Genomic DNA, 13,787 nt, shown 5'->3' with positions numbered 1-13,787 from the left:
TCTTCCTCTCCCACTCCTCCTGCTTGTGTTCCCTATCTGGCTGTCTGTCTCTGACAAATAAATAAATAAAACCTTTAAAAAAAAAAAAAGTGCAGGTGTTAAATATTTAAAAAAAAAGAAATACTGCATATAACTAAGTATTTATAAGACTTATATAGAGATATATATGACATTATATCTATATCTACACAATAAACCATCTTTAAACATAAAGCAAAGTTATGTATTGGTCAGTTGATTAAAATACTGTGACCGGAGGTTTGCAGGAACCTAACCCTGTACTTCCTGCAGAAGCAATGACTCAGTATCCGCTAATTCAGCATTTGCACATCTTTGTAGAGCACGAGTAGCACAAGGGATGAGAAATGACTGAACCTCCTCACAGGTTCTGATGCCTCCAGCCTGGCCTCACTGTTGCTTGAGGGGGCTTTCTAAAACTAAAATCTAATCCTCTCATTGCACAGTTTTAAATGCTTCGAGGCTCCACGCAAAGTTCGTTAGTTTAGAATAAAACACATTCCCTATCAATGCTCCACACATGTCCTTTTTTCCAGTTACCAGAACTACTTGTGTTTTCACCAATTCTTTTATGTCCTCTTGATTTTCCCATACATTCACATGTGCTGTTCCCTCTCCTTACAATGTCCTTACTTCTTCCCCTTATTTTTGGCTAGTTAATGCCTATTCTTTTTTCTAATCTTATCTCAAGTGCACATTTCTCTGGGACCTTCACTGACCTCCACAGTCTGATCGAGATGACTTTTCTCGGTGCCCTAGGAATACCTCTAATACAGCACATACTATGAAGCTTGCTTTTTCTTGTCTGTCTCTCTCACTAGACTAAAAAGTCTTTCAGAGCAGGAGTCGTGTCTTTTAAATTTTTTTTCTTCCTAGTACCAAGAACAGTGCCTAACATATTTAGCATATAGCAAAACTAAATATGCTTTTGCTCAGTGAATTCAGGATGAGTGAATTCAGAATGAATGAATGAATGACTAGTTTCATGAAATCTACCCCCTTTAAATATATGAGGGATTTGCAGGCTAAACATTCTAAGTTCTTGCAACTCTTTCTCAATGGACATATTATTCAGAGCTTTTCCCATATCTTATCAACAGGACATATCCTGGGTCACATTCCAATTATTCAAAAGTTCACTTTAAACTGGAACACTGTGACCCGTATATGAGATATAGTATGAAGCATGTAGAGTATAATGGTCTTTTATTTCCTTTGATTCGTACACACTAAGTAGAAATGAATGAATGAATGAGTACTAATGCAGCCTTAAGATTTCTTTTCCCCCCACCTTCTTGTTCATATATCACACTGTTCACTCCTATTGAGCTTGCTATCAATTAAAACCCCTATGTCTTTTTTCATATATATAGCTGATAAACCACATATCCTCAGTACACATTTAGAAAGATTGTATTATTTATTCCAAATGCAGGATTTATCATTTAATCTCTGTCTAGGTTTACCTGGTTAGTTTTGGCCCATTGTTATACCTTATACATACTTTTAAGCATTATTCTTTTTCACAAAGCATTAGTTATCCTTCTCAATTCTATGCCGTATGTCTTTACCCAAATCATGTATAATAACATTAAACAGGCCCAAGGACTTTGACCTTGGTTTTATATCTGACGTTTATCAAAATTCTTTTAGTACAGTTGTTTACTTATTTAGAAATCCTCCTAAGCATATTATCAACTGGCCCCAAATTCACATATATAGTTCATAATGGAAGATGAGCAGTACGGTGGAAGGTATAGGTTTAGAGCAGACCTGTATTCAAACCCCACCTCCACCTCTGACTAGCTGACATCTCTGGCCAATAGCTTAACCACTCGGAGCCTCACTTTCCCCATCTATAATTTGAAGATAACATACCAACACAAGGGTTTTGTAAGCATTAGAGATAATGAATACAAAATGCCTCCCACAGTGTGTGTGACGTATAGAAGATTTAGAAAAATGGCAATCGTTTATAAGTGGCTAAAATGAGAGATTGATTAAATGCCCTCCTGAAATCTAGATGTCTGTAGCATTATATCAAACTTCAGTTGGTAAGTGTATGAAAAGAAACTAAAAGACTTTAGCATTCAATCTGTGATCTTGATAGAAACTTGCCTCCTGCTCAGTTTTTGCTGCTTGAGGTAGTGCAAAGGTCCCCTTTAGCACAAAAATTGTAGGTTGACGGTGATGGGTAGTAAGGAGGGCACATATTGCATGGTGCACTGGGTGTTATATGCAACTAATGAATCATCAAACTTTACATCGGAAACCGGGGATGTACTGTGTGGTGACTAACATAATATAATAAAAAAAAATCAAAAAAAAGAATATAAGAATTACTGTATGCTATAACACACACACACGCACAAAATGTAGGTTGAGATAATTAAATGCTCTGGTACAGTTGATTATTGTTTATTACCCCAAAAAATATCCAGAGAAAAGTATGCACTTTGCCCTACTTTATTAATGCACAACAATGACCAGGGATGGTGCACATTTTATCTTCCATTTTCTCTCCCTCCCTACCCCCGCCCTTTTCTTTTTACTTTGCCTTTTTTCTTTAGGTCATTATTAATCCCATTCCCTTCCCTTATCTTGTTCTTAATAAAATCCAAGAGGCATCTTGATGTGCTCTGCTCTCAGCAAACCCATACTCTTCCCCAAAGTTTGCCACACTCTTCTCTATGGACTTTCAAAAGAGCTTTTTAATGAAATTCACAGACATTTTTCCAGGGATTATTGGGCTCAGCATTCTCTTGTGTTTGTAGTATACCATTTTCCACTTGTAGAAAATCAGGGCATTTACCTATTTCAGTCTTTTGCCCTTATGTCTCTTCTCCATAAATACTCAGTGGCCCCTGCCGACAGTGTTTCTGAGATCACACCTGTAAATTCTCCTGGTTCCCAGGGAATAATTTTCTTGAGTCTGGAGACTTGAATTTATTTGAAACAGCTAGGAGCTCTCTCTTCATCTCTTCAGCTAATTTGGGCATTATTTTCCTCTTAACCATGTTTGTTCTACTCTTTTCAGTTTGGAGATCATTTTCCTAGATAGAGAAAATAGAAGCAAATTAGGAGATGAGTAGTTTTTTCTTGCTGTAATCTGTTAGTATAATGAGATGAAAATCAAACACTGAACCCATTTTTACCTTGTTTCTTCTTCACTCTGTGATAGCTTTAAAAGTTTTTTCCCTTGGTCTTTGGCTATTTTACACGCTCAAATGTACCCTGAGGTTCAGTTTTGTTGATAAGATTCTTTAGCTTGGGGCACTTGGGTGGCTCAGTCGGTTAAGCAGCTGACTCTTGATTTTGGCTCAGGTCATGATCTCAGGGTCCTGGGATTGAGCCCCATGTGGGGCTCCCCACTCAGCAGGGAGTCTGCTTCAGGATTTTCTCTCTCCTTCTGCACCTCCCCCTGCTCTCTCTCAAATAAGTAAATAAATCTTTAAAAAAAAATCCTCTAGCATAACTTTTTCTATTTTTTTCATTTTTGGTTATCTTTTACATGTGACCCCAACAGAACTCCCCAAATGGCTTAAATAGTTTTGTTCGTTTTCTACCTTCTTTTTGTCATAATTTTGAGATAATCTAAAATTAGATTTGAGATTTTTATATTTGAACTTGTTCCCATCCCCACAGAATTGAGCCATGGGAAAGATTATCGGTGGTGGAGCCCCCATCCTGAGCTTAAGCTGCCACGAGGACAAGTCTTGTAAGCTAGTGTGGCAAGCTTTCTAGAAGTCTATTTAGTGTGAGACTGAGGAGCTTTGCGGCAGAGAATACCTCAGAGGAGATGGAGACAGACGTGTCAGTTGGCCCAATAACAAAACCTCTGATGAAACAGATTCTGTTCAGGAAAGGAAGAATGATTTTGAATATGATGTAGGGTGGTGGCTGTCACTTGATTCATCCCTGTTCTTATCTAGTTCTTAGGGAGAGACAGGATTCTTAGCTGGGGCTATCAGATTTATAGATAAACTTGGCTCACACTCCCAATTCCACGAATGAGAAAATCCAAATGTCTCTTTTTGATTTCTGTAAATTCCCGGAATTGGGTCATTTTCTGAATACACCAAGTGTGTGTGTGTGTGTGTGTGTGTGTGTGTGTGTGTGTGTGTGTTGGGGGAGTAGTTGCAGAATCTGAAATCTTCTGCAAGTAGTTTAGAGGCCAGATCCAGGGAAATATGAGTTATTATCATTTATGTGATGCGTTTAAATTCACAGTGTGGTGAATCTGCAGTGGGGGGGAGTTCTGTTTTTTTCTTTAACCTTTCTGAAAATATTCAAGGACAAAGGCTCTACATACACACAGACACACACACCTAATGAATAAGCAAGTATAGCACACAGTAGGTACTTGATAAATACTTCAGATTTAATAAAACCATTCAAATGGAGGCCATAAATATATCTGGCATTACTTTATTTGGTTGTTATGAATTCTAAAATGATATAATTATTTTCTCCCAAATTCCCTGTGATGCCCACCTGACGAGTAGCTCTCCCTTGTATTCAGAATTAATTTCAGAGATGCATCTCCCTCTGTCACTACCTCCTCTTTCTGTGAAATGACACAGTCAGCAGGCAAGCCAAGAAATTATCAGACATTTCACTTTTAGCAGAATGATTTTCCTAGCAGCTCCCTTGATAATTGAAGTCTCTCAATACCACTACATTTGATCTGCTTGCCAGTTATGTCATGTGGGTTAGAATTACATTCAGAATCACATAAGTGAACATAATGTATCAGAATTAGAAAGATTTTTATTTGTCCTTATTTTCCTTTTAATCCTATTATAGCAAAACTTCATCACAGAAATACATACATTTTTGTAGGCAACCCTATAAAATATTAGCTGTTCCAAAGGAAATGTCCAGTTCTCTATTCTGTACATTTCTACCACAGCTTTAACCAGGGTAGTGGTAAGCTTTGTAGTGGAAGAAATGTGTTATATTCAAGGGCTTTTGTTGGTTTCCGTAATTTACTCAAGTCCAAGGATATAAATAAATGAAATTTTGTCCTCACCACAATCCCTCCTTCCCTGTTGGACAAATTTGAGACCTATCAGAACTAAATGGGAAGATGTCCTTGGCAACGTCTTCTTTATACTTCCTTTAAACTAGTACTTACCCTTGTACATATTTCTATTATAAGATTTTTCACCCTATTTCATGGTACTTTTGTGTTAGGCAAAAAATAGCATGTAAATAATTCTAGCCTTTTCCTCACTCCTGGCTGCCAAAGTGATTACTGGCCTCGCCAGATCTGTTTCTTCCCTTACTCTTAGCATTCTCTTGGGCAGGTTTACAGCAGAATCAGGAGGTAATAAGCATGTTTTGAAGCAAAATTTCATGGGGGGTCATAAAGTTGGGGGTGGGAAAAGGAAACAACATTTGGGGAGTTTGGAAGAAAAGCAGAGGCAGCTGCAGTGAGAGTAAAATGGGTGAGAAAGGGATTTTTTAAAAAGAAAAGTTGTACTTCATTTAGAGTTTAAGATATACAAGTTGACTTACTTCAAAAGTACTGTTTTGGTTGTCTGACTATGCTTTGATGACTGCTGTCAGACTGGACCACGTAAGAGCATGGTTTCCATAGAGTTAACATTTTCTTTACTCATCTCTGATCCCTTCTGTAAGTTCCTTTGAGACAGGGCTGTGCCATTAACTTCTATGTTCCCAGTTCTTAGCCCATAATAGTGTTTAATAAATATTTGTTGAACTGAAAACTAGAAGCATTTTATTTAACAAATAAAGAAGTCAGGAGGTCCCCTAAATCTGTATAGCTGAACTCTTTAGCAAGCTTGAAGTGCTTAAACTTTTAATGGCATCAACACTTAATTAAAAATTTCTCTTTAATGTCATTTTGTTGCTGCCAATTATAGTAGAAAAATAAAAGGGGATCTTTTAATGTGATCCAATGCTATGCCACAATGAGCAATTACAATAGATTTAGGGAGAGATAGGAGACCTTCTGATCCTAGGGCCATTTAAATATAATTGTTGAAGATATCTGCTCTGTGAACTGCTCCCCCCATCCAAGGAGTGGTTCTGTTACATAAATGGTCTTTCCAGTCGGTTCAGTAGAGGTCCTAGTCACTAAAAAGTTTAGAGTGCCCCTCTCTCCAAAAATATAATTCAAAAATTTTTTTAAACTACTAAACTGAAAAACAAAAGGAATAATAACAAAGTTCTGATTTTTTTCTGTGATATATTTGTAAAATTTAAGAAACTATCAGGGATAGAAATCTTTCACAATCTTATTTTCTTATCTTTTTGATCTAGCTCTCCTAGTACTCTCCTTATGAACATGCAATTTTTCAGGTCTAAAGATGGCAAATATTCATCATAAAACTAACTTTTTACCATCCTCCTATTAATGAAGGAATGGTGAAAGTTTGTAGGGATGAGAAACATATGGATTTCAGTTTGGGGGACTTAAACACTTTTTCAGGTAAGGAATTTGAAATCTAGAGAGCCCAAGGCAGGCTTTTTTCAAATGCCATCAAGTCTATTTTCAGAAAAATAATGTAGACTTGTAGACTTCTATTCTACCATTCAACCATACCCAGTGTTTTAATACAATCCTAATTTTTCCAGAGGAAAAATGTAGCAAAAGCTGTCATATGTCTTCTCTGATGCTTTCCCTTATGTAGAGTGAGAGGAGAAAATATTATCACTTAAGTATTTACTGAGCCTGTATTCTACATTGAGAATTACATGAGGTGTCATGAGAAATGAAAAAAAAATAAAGAAAAAAAATTGTTCCTGCCAGCTCTGAATGTATTGCATTGTAGCTATTGATTATAGAAAAACTGTAGCAGTTTAGAGGCTAGAAATAATAATAATTATGCTAAAGATCATTAATTATAATAATCATAATACAAACTCTGATTTGTATTGCACTTCAGAGTTTATAAGAACATCATCTCATTTACCCTCACAACCCTATGTAAATTGTTATTTCTTCCATTTAAGTGGTGAAGAAATAGGCTCCAATTGTCTCAAAGTGGCAAAATGTTTGAGTGACGAGGGGAAACAGACTAATCAATTCTTATTTGTACAGTAGAGCCAACATAGGGAAATTGTTTAAAAATGAGAATTCTTATAGTAAGTTAAACACAGAAAAGCTTGTAACTTAATATTGAAAAGTTGTAATGTACGAGAAGGTTGAATGTCCTTAAACGTACAATATTAAAATGATAGAGCGGCCAACCGAAGGAGGAGCACCTCATTTTATTTTTGAACAACTTTATTGTTGTGATGGCATACAATAAATTGTGTATATTTAAAATAATGACGAATGTCAACTCGGCTTAATATGGCGATCATTTCATAATATATACAAATATTGAATCATTATGTTGCACAGCTAAAACTAATATAATGTTATACATCAATAATGCCTCAATTAAAAGAAAATGAAGTGTATGATTTGATGAGCTTTTACATATATACACCTGTGAAAACATCACAACAATCAAGATAATGAGCATATCATCCCTGAAAGTTTCCTCCTGCCCCTTTGTAGTCTCTCCTTTCTGCCCCTTCCTTTTCTGAGGTAACCACTGGTCTTTTCTGAGGCAACCACTGATCTTTTCTGAGGCAACCACTGGTCTGTGTTCTGTCACTATAGATTAGCTTGCCTTTTCTATGATTTCATATAAATGCAACTATATACTATATATTCTTTTATTTCCACTAGCTCATTTTACTCGGCATAATGTTTTTGAGATTTATCCATGCTGTAGCATGTATCAGTAGTTCATTCCTTTTTATGGATGAGTATTTAGTATTTTCTAGGATAGGTAAAAGTTTGTTTATCCATTCACCTGTTGATGATCTTTTGTGTTGTTTCCACATTTCAGGTATTATAAATAGAGCTGTTATGAATGTTTGTCTACAAGTCTTTATATGGACGTATACTTTTATTTCTCTTGGGTAAATATCTAGGAATGGAATGGCTGCATTAACTTTTTAATAGGCTGCCAAACTGTTTTTCAAAAGGATTACATACCACTTTCCAAGGGGAAGTACATTTATATTTCCATCAGCATTACATATGAGTAACAATTTCTTCAGGTCCTCACCAACACTTGATAAGGTCAGTCTTTTAAAATTTTATCCATAATAGGCATATAGTAGTATCTTATTGTGATTTTAATTTGCTTCTCTGAGAAGTAATGATATCATCTTTTCTTTTGCTTATTTGCCATCTATTTATCTCCTTTGGTGAAGTGTATGTTGAAATCTTTTGCATTTTTATGGTTGTTTTCTTATTAATATATCATTTGAACACATATTCTGTGTTCAGAATATATAATTGAAAATATTTTAGATATATAATTTGAAAATATTTTCTTCCAGTCTCTGCTTTGTTTTTTCATTCTATTAACAGTATCTTTCAAAGAGCAGAATGTTTTAATTTTGATGTACACAGTTTGTCAGTTTTTTCTTTTAAGGATTGTGCTTTTGGTGTCATATGTAAGAAATATTTGCTTAATTCAAGGTTGTGAGGTTGCAAAGGTTTTCCCTATGTGTTCTTCTAGTTGTTTTATAATTTTAGATTTTACACTATAATCCATTCTGAGTTAATTTTTGTATATCATGCAGAAAATCTCACTTTAATATCAGATAAATTTTCCAATTCGATTGTGGAGTAGTTTGCCAAGAACAGTTGTAGAATCTCTTCTATTGGAGTCATTTTCAATACAACTGGAAAAAGTGTAAAGGAGTTGACTAAGAAAACAGCTCTGCATGTGCAGAAGATGGTACCAATCGGGTATGTTTTCTATTATGCCATTTGCTTATTTTCTAATTATTTGCTTGCTTTTCTGAAACAATTTTGATCACGTCAAAGAAGGTGAAAATCTCTAAAATTTACAAGTTGATGAATTTCACATAATCTAAGGCAACTGGAGAATATTTTCATGCATGTTTTAACTGCTACTAAAATCTCCTTAAAAATATAAGAAGCACAACTTTCTCCCCAATGCACTAGAAAATTCCATGTATCTCCTTTGAGTAGCCTATTCTTTCTATATTTATGAAGCTCTAATTGATATCTGGGGTGATATTTTAGAGTTTTCTTGAGTTCATTTACTCCATTTTTCGAGAAGGAGATTCTCACGTGCTAGCCTTTATATTGAGTTTTAGCTGAGAGATACTATCATTTCAAAAAATGATAACTACTGTCATACCCATTGTTTCATGTAGATTTCTTCTTTGTAGTTTAATCTTTATAATTAAGTGTTTAACTAGGTGAAAGATAGGCTACCAGAGTTCTATTTAGAATAATAACGAATGTCGTCTTATTCAAAATTGGGGTCATGACCCTTAGGAAGTCCTAGAGTGTTTTTTTTTTAAATGTGGAAATCTCCAAAGTATCTCAAAAGTCCAAGTTTTGTAGAGCATTTTGCTAGCTTGAATGTAACTATCAGGGTTACGTGTACTTAGGAGAAAGATGTCTCCTCCCATCTCTTGGGTTTTCCCCTGCCCTTTGTAATTCTCTGCCTTGAACATACCTTAGGGTGTCCATACAGGCCTTAGAATTAAAACATTCAGTCTTATTCCAACTAATACCTGTACTTGCAGAAGCAAAATTAATTGCTTGATTTTTGTGAAAGATGACACAAAATGAAATATGGATTAGAGGAGACTATAAGAGAAAACTTTAAATATATACTTAAAGTTTATATATATAAAATAAATATATATAAATATATTATAGAATAATAAAAATATATTATTATATAAAATAAATATATAAATATATTATAAATATATATAAAATATTATAATTATATAATATATATATAATATATACATAAACTATTTATGTAATCCAGGATTACCAAGTAGTATCAAGTAATTATTTTTACAATTGAAGAATTTGCCAAATTAAATTTATTTAATTTGGTAGAGGTTTTGCTGATTAGCACAATAGTCCCCTGTCCGTTTCAGCCCTGCTTTTCCGTCACTCCAGGGATAGTACCATGGCAAAAAGTACACTTTAGCTGCTAGGTTAAAAATTATGTGCATGCTTATTATAGAAAATATCAGAAGCTCAGGATATAAGAAGAAATGGAAGAAAAAATAACCCATATTCCAACTACCTAAAAATAACTGTAGTTAGTATTTTGATATATCTACCCAGGGTCTTTATTTCTGCTGAGTTTCTAGAATGTATAAATATGTTACATGTATGATTTGTACTGTACTATTTTGCTGTTAAAAAATGACAAAAATATTTTGATGTTTATATTGAGTGGGCAAAACTTGCTAAAATGCTGATTGCTGGGCCCCACCCCTGAAGAAATATTTTGATTCAGGAGATCTGGGATGGGATCTGAGAATTTGCATTTTTAACACATGCCCAGTTGAAACTAATGATTTAAGTCACAGTCTTAAAAGACATTAAAAGGATCAATTAATGTCCTTCCCTCATATTCTGCATACTCCTCTCCTCCCAAAATCTTAGTCCTTAAATTTTCTTGTTTTCCTTTTGCTAATTTCCCTCCCAAAGCTTCCAGTGTCCTCAACCCCAACTTTGCAAGTCACATGACTTACTCTCTGCCAGCATCGCTTTCTCTATTTCCTGCCCACCTCTAATTCTTTTTTTTTTTTTCTTAAAGATTTTATTTATTTATTCGACAGAGACAGACAGGCAGCAAGAGAGGGAACGCAAGCAGGGGGAGTGGGAGAGGAAGAAGCAGGCTCATCATAGCGGAGGAGCCTGATGTGGGGCTCGATCCCACAACTCCGGGATCACGCCCTGAGCTGAAGGCAGATGCTTAACCGCTGTGCCACCCAGGCACCCCCCACCTCTAATTCTTGACTTCTCCTACTTTGCTCAGATTCTGTATAACATTTGCATTTTGACCAGGATAGACTCATCTCAGAGGCTAGGGACAGAGATTGACCTGGGAATGACAGAATTCTCTTTACACCGTAGGGGGGGTGGAGAGGGATCTAAGAACCCTACAATATTAATCCATCCCATCATAAGTACTAAAGATTATTTTATTAGAATAGAGCCCCAGGAACAGAATTCCTAAAAGCCAAAAGATGTTAAATCTTGATGTAGATTGCAAGGTTTGGAGCACAGATGCTAAAGTCTTACACACGAGTTCAGATCCCACTTCTGCCACGGGCAGTTGGGAAAGTCAACCCCAGTGAGTCTCAATTTCCTCACACGTAAAGTATAAAAAAATTATAGCCTCTGAGTAATATATGTGACAATAAAGATAATGCTTAGCAAATTTCCTGATGCTTGGTGAGAGCTCTATTGGTGTTATTATTGTTGTTGGTGGTGCTAAGCTACTTCCAAAGGGTTTTTCCGGATTCACCCTCCTACGAATAATGGAGCAGATGGTAACTGGATAGTTATTAAAGTCTAACTACAACACACAGTCTCTATGTCAATGTTGGGGGTAAAAAGAAGTTCTTCCTAATTAATTAAGAAAGTCTACTAAAGGGGAGCCTGGATGGCTCAGTCGGTTAAGCGTTGGACTCTTAGTTTCTGCTCAGGTCACGATCTCCCGGCGGTGGGATTGAGACCTGTGTCAGGCTCCACACTCAGTGAGGAGCCTGTTTGAAATTATCTCTCTTCTCTCCCTCTGCGCTCTTCCCTCCCACCCCCCCCCACATACACTCTCTAAAAAAAAGTCTACTAAAATTTGAAATGAACAATGGAACAAATGATTCATAACATAAGAAACTTATTGAGGTTAATTTGTGTTTCATGCACAGTGAAGCCAAATTAGATGATAATATCATATCCATTATAATATCCTTTTAATAGTTTTTTCCCATCTGGCCAGAAAGTTCTTTATAGTTTTGGCAATAGTATAGACTTTAGGATAAGTAGTTAAGAACTTAGATCCTGTGTGGTTCCCAGCATGTGAAGCATAGTATGTCATGCTCTGTTTTTCTCAACCAAATAACTCCAGTTTTATTGATTCTATTATTTTTTCTTTATAGCTTTTGTTTTTCAACTATGTGCTCATACTGTTAACTAAAATCATCAAAGTGGGACTTTTTAAAAAAGATTTATTTGTTTACTTATTTATTTAATTAGGGAGAAGGAGAGCATGTGAGCAGAGAGAGGTGCAGAGGGAGAGGGAGAGAGAGAACCCCAAGCAGATTCAGTGCCAAGTGCAGAGCCTGACTCAGGAATCCTTAGCTGAAATCCAGAGTCGGAGGTTTAACCAACTGAGCCACCCAAGCACCCCTCAAACTGGGCCTTTTATTTTTAAATTTTCTGGTGCCTTATGTGATGCTCAGAAAGAAGTCAAAATCCTAGTGCCTCAGTTTACATTTATCAAATATGAACATAATAAGAAGTACTTTATGGTTGTAATATACCTGAGTCTTACAGTCCATGAAAATGAACTTTTAAACTCTTGGTGAAATGCACCATAAACTGCAAAACATTTTGATCTTCTAGTAGTTATTGGTGAAATCAGAACAGCATCAAAATCACAAACAGTAATTTGTTTCAGGGGTGGCAAGTAAGGTTTCTATTGCATACATTAAAGTCTATTACTCAAGAGAAACATAAAGTAAATCTTGTGTGAGCTGAGTCGATTTTTGTCTTACCACACAAAAAGGCAGCTGGATAAAGAAAATGACCTTTGTTAAAAGGAAAAAATCTTCAATACCTGGTGTTCACTGCCAGTGGGTGTTCTGGTGTTGGCTCTTAAAAGAAGCAGGAATCCTATTGTCATTTCTTCTAGCTTTAATGATGAAATTTACTTTCAAGTTTGTGTTTAGTCTCAGGCTATAAAAGTTCAGTACCTCCCCAGCACTTGATTCTGGGTCATTTCTTGGGGACCCTCACCATACTCTGAGACAAAATAAGTGGCTACAGATAAAAAAGCTCCAAGCTTCAGTACTCAGTACTGAAACTGGTACAAGAGGAAGGCTGTTAATAGCAACCAAACTGATTTTAAACTTCGGGAGATTTGCCTTCCTCCTGACTCCCAAGGCTTGGCTATGACTTAGATTAAAGCTCTTTCTATTTAAATAGAGGCTGTACTGTAGGAGAGGAGGGGATAGAGAAATAAATTACAAATTACGAAAGCACAAATACCCATGCAAAAGCAATCAGAGGCTTTGAGGGACCAGTATAATTTATAAACCATCCCTAGATATTGAGTCTATATTATTCTTGAGCATTTTAGCAAGAAATTACAGTTGGGTTGACCCAGCTTATTAGTAATTGAAGGCAAATGAATACCCTTAGTCTGATAAAACATCCATGTTTCTAGATGACTCTATTTCAGGAAGGAGAATGGATTGTTTAGCTTGCAAAATTTTGCCCATTGAGGACAAATGTTCTGGGACCTACAGAATATATAACTAAAAGATCTTTTATATGGCTTTTGGTAGATCAATTATGGCTTCCCATCAGGAAAACATCGGTGAACCCTGATCTGTATATTGCATCCTCTCTCTCAGGTGCTCTTTTTTCCCCTTGGCACATTGTGGAATTAACATAGTAACAACTGATTCAATGATCTTGTGAGATTCACTATGTATTGGTTTATTCATTCTTTCATTCATTTAAATGGATTTCATTTCATTCAATTAATTAAGTACTACTTTATTAAAGTAATACTGTTAAAATGCCTGATACAATACCAAGTGCTGAAGATACCAATATAAAACAAAATCCCTGCCTTCAAGCAGTTTCCAGTCTGTTGAGTGGAAGGCCAAAGTTTTCTAACTCATCTACCTCAGAGGGCCTCAAAAGGTCAGCAATG

General features: G+C 35.7%; 1 long non-coding RNA gene across 1 annotated transcript in view; it reads right to left on the bottom strand.

Moving 5' to 3' along the window:
* Positions 1-2,412: 2,412 nt before the first annotated feature.
* Positions 2,413-13,787, bottom strand: part of LOC117796727 — a 31,328-nt gene continuing 19,953 nt past the window's right edge. The window contains exon 2 of the long non-coding RNA XR_004621379.1: positions 2,413-3,071. This is a non-coding gene — a long non-coding RNA (uncharacterized LOC117796727). The remainder of the gene's footprint in view (positions 3,072-13,787) is intronic.

The sequence above is a fragment of the Ailuropoda melanoleuca genome, chromosome 16, assembly GCF_002007445.2.
Source record: "Ailuropoda melanoleuca isolate Jingjing chromosome 16, ASM200744v2, whole genome shotgun sequence".
NCBI classification, from domain to species: Eukaryota; Metazoa; Chordata; class Mammalia; order Carnivora; family Ursidae; genus Ailuropoda; species Ailuropoda melanoleuca.
The sequence above is the reverse complement of the archived record's forward strand: the minus strand, read 5'-3'. Positions and strand labels throughout refer to the sequence as shown.